The 7,077-nt window shown below is 44.6% G+C and overlaps 1 pseudogene; it reads left to right on the forward strand.

Moving 5' to 3' along the window:
* The first annotated feature begins 4,634 nt into the window (after positions 1 to 4,634).
* LOC116827147 (olfactory receptor 14A16-like) lies at positions 4,635 to 5,696 on the forward strand (annotated as a pseudogene).
* The last annotated feature ends 1,381 nt before the right edge of the window (positions 5,697 to 7,077 follow it).

The raw sequence follows: 7,077 nt of genomic DNA on the forward strand, positions 1-7,077 counted from the left end.
TCCAACAATTGAGTCATTTCTTTACGGATTGTGTACAATACTCACTAGTGAATGGACATGCCCAATGCACCAAATCTCCTCTTTTACCACAATTTCTCTAACATTTATCCCCATGTAGTCTGTATATATATATATTTTAACCTGGCTGTGAGAGGCATCATTTAAACAGTATTTTTAACAAAAAAATCTTGGATTGTGCTAGAGACTGAGGTTGGTGGTTCTCTTTTCCAGATCAAACCCCATTCTTCTACAAGCCTGTTTTTTTTTTTAACTGTTCCTCATAGGTCAGGTTATCTAAACCTTTGATCATTTTTGTTGGTCTCCTCTGAACTCTTTCCAATCTGTCCACATCTTTCTTAAAGTGTGGCACCCAGAACCGGACACAGTGCCAAGTAGAGCAGGACAATTACCTCCCGTGTCTTACATATGACACTCTTTTTAACATACCCCAAATGATATCAACCTTTTTCACAACAACATCACATTGTTGACTCATATTCCATTTGTGATCCACTCTAGTTCCAAGATCCTTTTCAGCAATGCCACCACCTAGCCAGTGATTCCCCATTTTAAAAACATCAATCTTGATTTGAAAGTTTTCAGTGATAGAATTGACAATAGTAATTAATAATAAATCAAGTGAGATATTCAAAGGGGATTAATGGAGCTGGGCACTCCTCTCCTGTTGAAAGCCAATGGGATTTAGACACACAAATCCAGTAGGTTCCTTTGAATATTCCAGTTTATCTGGATAATGAGAGCACGCAGTTATTTTGTAATTGATCAAACAATATGAATGGAAGAAATTCACCTTCCTCACGCCATAGACCATTCATCACCTGCTGCTCATGAGACTCCACCATGGGCAGGTCATTTGAGAATTCTCCTCTATAGCACCTTGTACGCTTTCCTCTGAATCAGGTGGTACTGGCCACTGTCAGGGACAGAATACAGGACTGAATGGTCAAAATGACTGACCCAGTTAGACAGTTCCTATGATAAGCAGATGCTGTAAAATAAAATTGTGGTGAATGTTGCACCCACATCAGCTTATATGCATTTTATTTAATTTTAATTACTCATTAATTACTCATTATTAAAGCTGGTCAAAAATGAAAATTATACTTTTGTGAGGAATGTCATTCTTTTGTTTTCATTGAAACATCCCATAATATTGCTTTTGGATAGGGGGTGGGTGAAAAAATGAAACTGAAGACTAAAAAGTGTTTGGTTTTCAATAACCTTCTCTAGTAAAAATTCCACTGTATGGTAAATATGTTCTAGTTTTGGGAAAAGATTTCTGATTTTGAAAACTTTCCCAAAAAACCTGAAAAAATATACAAAAAAGTTTTACATCTCCAGGTTCGTATAAAAAGAGAGCCAAAAAACAGCTTCCCCCCACCGACAAACCAAATGCAATAGAAAAATTAATTCAAAATGAATTTTTTCCACACCACTATTATTTTCAACGACAAGCAATTTTTCTTAAAAATGCTGTTTTGACAGGAAGATATTTTTGAGCATCTCCACTAATTATGAATTATCCTCCAAAGTTGTAATTATTATCCCCATTAGATGGTTGACAAACTGAGGAATGGAGCAGTGAAGGGACTGAACAAAGTCATGGCAATGGTTGGGATCAGATCTCAGGACTCCTTGACCCTTAGCTTTTTAATAATTAATTATCTGAAAGTTGCACCTGATATGAGAGGCCCATTATATTAGGTAAGACACAGTCTCCACCCCAGGGACAGGGAAAGGGTGGGAAGGAAAAGACAGCCCCAGGGAAGGACTTTCCCAAGGTAACACAGCAAGTCAGTGGCAAGACTAGGAATTGATGCCAGACATCTGGAGTACAGTCCTGTGTTCCCGCAGTGTTTGCTTCACAATCTTTCCTTTAGACCCTCCTGCCTCGTTGTAATTCTGATTATTTTAGTTTCTGGAATCTCTTTGGGGAAGTAGAGAGCTAGAGAAATGAACTGTTGCCGCTGGGCTGTTGAGGGCTCCAGGGAGTGAGTCTCACAAGTCCTTAGAAAACAGAAATAGATAAATCACCTTCCCGCATCACCAAAGTTTTTGACACACAGCTCATCCGCAGACAGCACAGATCTCCATGTATTTCCAGCAGCTCAGCCTCAGTGTGGTGGGGGAATGACCTCTCACAATACAGTGATAAGGGCATTAGATAGAGAGATTGTTTAATAGAGCAGTATGTATGGGGCTAGAGAGAAAGGAGAAACCAATTGCTGTATGTAGCTGGAGGAGAAAAGACATCTCAGTCTGGGAGGATTCCACACAGAACAACACCGTAGGTTTTCTCTTGCAATGAAATATATTTGGGAGTTACAGAGCGGCTCTTTAATTACAAAATTGTAAATGACAATACATGTTTTTTTCAGTTTCAATCTTAGCTCAATTTGAGCATGAGAAACTGAAGTAGTCCAAAGCAGTTACCTTAGGAAAGAGAGCAGACAATCCATGCCTCGGTTTCCTTCTCTTGGGAGTGGGGGAATTGATCAAATAGACACACATATTTTTTTAGAATGGATTGAGGAGTTTAAATTAAAATTGTGACAAACACTATCAGTCCTTTGTTACTTTTCTCTCTATATACATTAGTTTGCTGTTATTGCTCTGTCTGTACTTTTCTCTCTCAATTAGCTTGTTTCTACTTCTCTATCTGTCAGTTTGTGTTAGTTCTATGTTTCTCTCTCACTCTGTATCTGTTCTTTTCTTATTAGTGTCTGTCTGTTAGTTTGTTGTTACATCTGTCTACCTACCTACCTACCTACCTATCTACATCGGGTTTTGTCTAGTTCTAAGTTCATTGTTACTTCTGTCTTTTAGGCATTGAGTCTAGAGGGTTAGAGTTGTGGCGACTAGGAGTGAGGACTCCTTCATTCTATCCTCAGCTCTGGGAAGGGAGCGAGGTTTAGTGCAGGGGCTGGCAAACTTTTTGGCCTGAGGGCCCCACTGGGTTTCATAAATTGTATGGAAATCATGGCCCCCACCTCTTATCTGCCCCTGCAGACTCCTGCCCCATTCACCCCTCATTGACTGATGGTCCCCCTGGAACCCTTGCCCCATCCAACCACCCCTTCTCCCTGTCCCCTGACTGCCCCTTGAACCTCTGTCTCTGACTGCCCCCTGCTGCCCCATCCAACCCCTCCTCCTTCCTGACTGCCCTCCGGGACCCCTGCCCCCATTCATTCCCCTATTTCCCTTCTAACCTCCCTGCCCCTATCCAGACTCCTGCCCCTGACCACCAGCCCAAACTTCCCACCCTCTATCCAACTGCCCCCCCCCCCCGCTTCCTACCTTCTTACTGCACTCCCTGGAGCACTGGTGACTGGCAGTGCTGCAGCCGCACTGCCCAGCTAGAGCTGGGCCATGCTGCCGCTGCCACCTCCACACAGCTCAGAGCACCAGGTCATACCGGGCACTGCAGATGCACTGCCCCAGGAGCTCACAGTCCCACTGCCCAGACCATTTCTCCAGGAAAGAAGGGACAGCAGATGAGGGGCCGGGGCCTAGCTTCCCTTGGCCAGGAGCTCAGGGGCCAGACAGGACAGTCCCACGGTCCAGATGTGACCCAAGGCCATATTTTATCCACTAGTAGTTTAGTGAGTAAGAGTAGTGGGGACTGAGAGCCAGAAATCCTGAGTTTTATGTGTGGTTCTGGGTGGAAGTTCAGTCCAGTGTGTAGAGGAGAGGAGCTGGAACTGGGGATTCTATTTCTGTCTCTCATAAGGACTCTGGGGCAGGCACCCCTCATAACATAAAGCTGTGTGGTTAGGGCACAGGGATGGCCTATGACAGACTCAGGTTCAATCTCGCCCTCTGATTGATGATGAGAAGGGATTTGAATTCCTACTTTACACGAGAGTGTGTTGGCTCCCAGTCCCCTCCTCTAACCACTACATCAGACTGCATCCCAGCCTCTCCACTGCCATCAGGAATGACTGCTGCGAGTGACAATGGAGAGTCATTGGGCCAGTGAATGTGTGTGAGAGATTCTTCTGCGTGGGGCACTCAGCTGGTGTCTGGAAGAGCCAAATTCAAGTCCCTGCTCCAGTGACTATTTAATTATTGATACAAAGTGGAGCAGCTTCAACAGGAGAGACTGAGACAGTCTCATTTCAGAACAATTTCTGTTAGAATTTCAGCTAGAACAGGGGATGGGTTGTCAGGACTCCTGGGCTTTAATCCTGATTCGAGTTCACTGTGTAAATATGGATGGCTGGGTTCAGTCACCTCCATGCGAGATTCTGCTCCCATTTAGAGCAGTATAAATGGGGAGTAATTCCATGGCATGCAGTGAAATTACCTCACATTCACAGAAGTGCCCCTGACAGCAGAATCTAGCCAGGCAGTCCCCCCAATTCCCCTCGATACACTGAGAATAGTAACATTTATACACCGTTATCCAGAGTTCGCCCACCTCTGGGTGACAGAGGTATAAAAACACCTCAAAAGCAATTGTTCCTATTTCTCCTCTCCATTATCCTGGTGTAAATTAGGAGTAACTGCACTGGAGTCCACTGAGATGATTGCATTTTCTGTCACCTCAGTGTAAATCAGGAGTAACTCTACTGGAGTCAGTGGTGCTGTTTTCCCCATCCTCATTCCCATATTACACCAATCCTCACAAGCTAAGGGTCTGACTGAAGGAAATTAAGGTGGTTTTCACAAAAGGAGAGTTATTTCACTAATCTAATCCTGGCCTTGCTCTTGTCCCCTCCTCTGACACCATCACACAATGTCCTGAGAAAGAAAATGTCCAACCGAACCATTGTGACTGAGTTCCTTCTCGTGGGATTCTCTGACGTTTGGGAGCTGCAGATTTTGCACTTTGTGGTGTTTCTAGTGATTTATCTGGCAGCCCTGATGGAGAATCTTCTTATCTTCATGGCTATAGCCTTCAACCACCACCTTCATATCCCCATGTACTTCTTCCTGATGAATCTGTCCTTCTTAGACCTTGACTCCATCTCTGTCACTGTCCCCAAATCCATGGCCAACTCCCTCATGAACACCAAGACCATTTCCTATGCTGGATGTTTTGCCCAAGTCTTTTTCCACCTCTTCTTGTCGAGAACAGATTTTTCCTTTCTCACCATCATGGCATATGACCAATATGCCGCCATCTGCCAACCACTGTGCTATGAGACAATAATGAACAGCAGAGCTTGTGTCCAAATGGCAGCCGGTGCCTGGATCAGTGGGATTGTCTTCTCTGCACTGCACACGGGGAACACGTTTGCATTAACCTTCTGTGGAGGCAACATGGTGGATCAGTTCTTCTGTGAAATCCTCCAGCTGCTGAAGCTCACCTGCTCTGACTCATATATGAGTGAAATTGAGGTTATTGCCTTTAATATATGTTTAGTCTTAGGCTGCCTTTTTTTATCATTTTGTCGTATGTTCAGATCTTCAAATCAGTGCTCAGGATCCCCTCTGAGCAGGGCCTGCATAAAGCCCTATCCACCTGCCTTCCTCACCTCACTGTGATCTCCTTGTTTGTTTGCACTGGTGTCTTTGCCTACCTGAAACTCACCTCCAGCTCCACATTTGCTCTCGATCTTGTGCTGGCTGTTCTTTATTCTGTATTGCCACCAATCATGAATCCAATTATCTACAGCATGAGGAACAAGGAGATGAAAGCTGCCCTGAGGAGACTGACTGGGTGTAGGTAATTCACGAAGAATTCACTTCTGTCTTTATCTAATCAAAGTTTGCTTACTTAATATCTGTTCATTTAATGTCAGTGATTTCCATGATCACACAACTTCCACACAACCAGGTCTGATTCTGATCTCAGTTGCACCAATGCAAATCCAGATTAACTTTGCTTCTGGAGTGATTTACACCAGTAGAAAATCTGGCCCAGTTGTGGAGTTAAATGGGTGTAATTTGTGTGCGTAAAAGGAATTAGACTTTCATTCCGTGTCAAAACAATACCTGTTATACTGCTTGGTCACTTGCCCCTGTTCCATAGCCAGTGAAAACAATGATTGGAGTTGTCTTGCTTGTGTGTATAAATCAAGAGTGGCTTCGTTGGAATCAGAGGAGTCAGACTGGTGTAAGACTGGGGTAGATGAGAAGACATTTGGGGTAGATCGTCAACACATCAGTGTAGTTCTATTGACTTTGGTGGCCCTAAAATGAATTGCAGCGTCTGTGGATCTGAGCTACTGCTTCCAATGGAGCTGTATATCCATTGCCACCAGCTAGTGACTGGATCCATTGTCTTATAAACCACCATTCATTGCTTAACCATTACAGGGGGCCAAGGAGCCAGGCTGTGTCAGCCTGGCTTACATGTACATTTGGGCATGTGAGTGATGGAGAGACTGTCTAGAAATTACAGGGAGGTTTCTAACCACCAGTGGGGCAAGGTCCTGGAGCAGCCTCCAAATATACGAAGTTGGGTGGGGTGAGGGCAAGTGACCAAATTCATTTTAAGAGAGAGCTGGACACATGTCTGAGTGGGATTGTATGATGGAGCTGCTTGTGATGGTGGAGGGCAGGGCTCAGCAACCCTGGGTCTCACTTGCAGCGTATGTCTTATGTTTCTAAAAGTTCATGCTTCAAGGTTTTGTCTGGACACTGACAGTTGTCAAGAAGGAATTCTGCCCCCCAAGTGTATTCTGAGAGGGTTTTTTTTTTAATCTCTGAAGCATCAGGACGGCCCTAGCTGGAGATGGAACTTTGGGTGGGATGTGCCAGGCCTCTGAGTTGACATTGAGTCACTCTCTCTCTCTCGGGTGTTTGGCTGGCTGGATCTTGCCCATATGCTCAGAGTCTAACTGATCATCATGTGGTGGTCAGGAAGGATTTTCCCCCAAGTCAGATTGGCAGGGACCTTGGGAGGGTTCGCTTTCCTCTCCATGTGGTGCAGATAACTTGCCATGATTTTCTGCGTGTATCTCAATCATTTCCCTGCCATTGTGGGGGCCTCGGGCACTGGTGCACCTCAGTCTCTCCTATTCTGTGCCGGTGGCACAGAACTGTCTAGTTTCTTGAGGGTTGCAACCCTTTGGTCTAATTTCAGTTGTTGGGTTTGGTGTGTGGGTG

This window comes from Chelonoidis abingdonii, chromosome 25 (assembly GCF_003597395.2).
Source record: "Chelonoidis abingdonii isolate Lonesome George chromosome 25, CheloAbing_2.0, whole genome shotgun sequence".
Lineage (NCBI taxonomy): Eukaryota > Metazoa > Chordata > Testudines > Testudinidae > Chelonoidis > Chelonoidis abingdonii.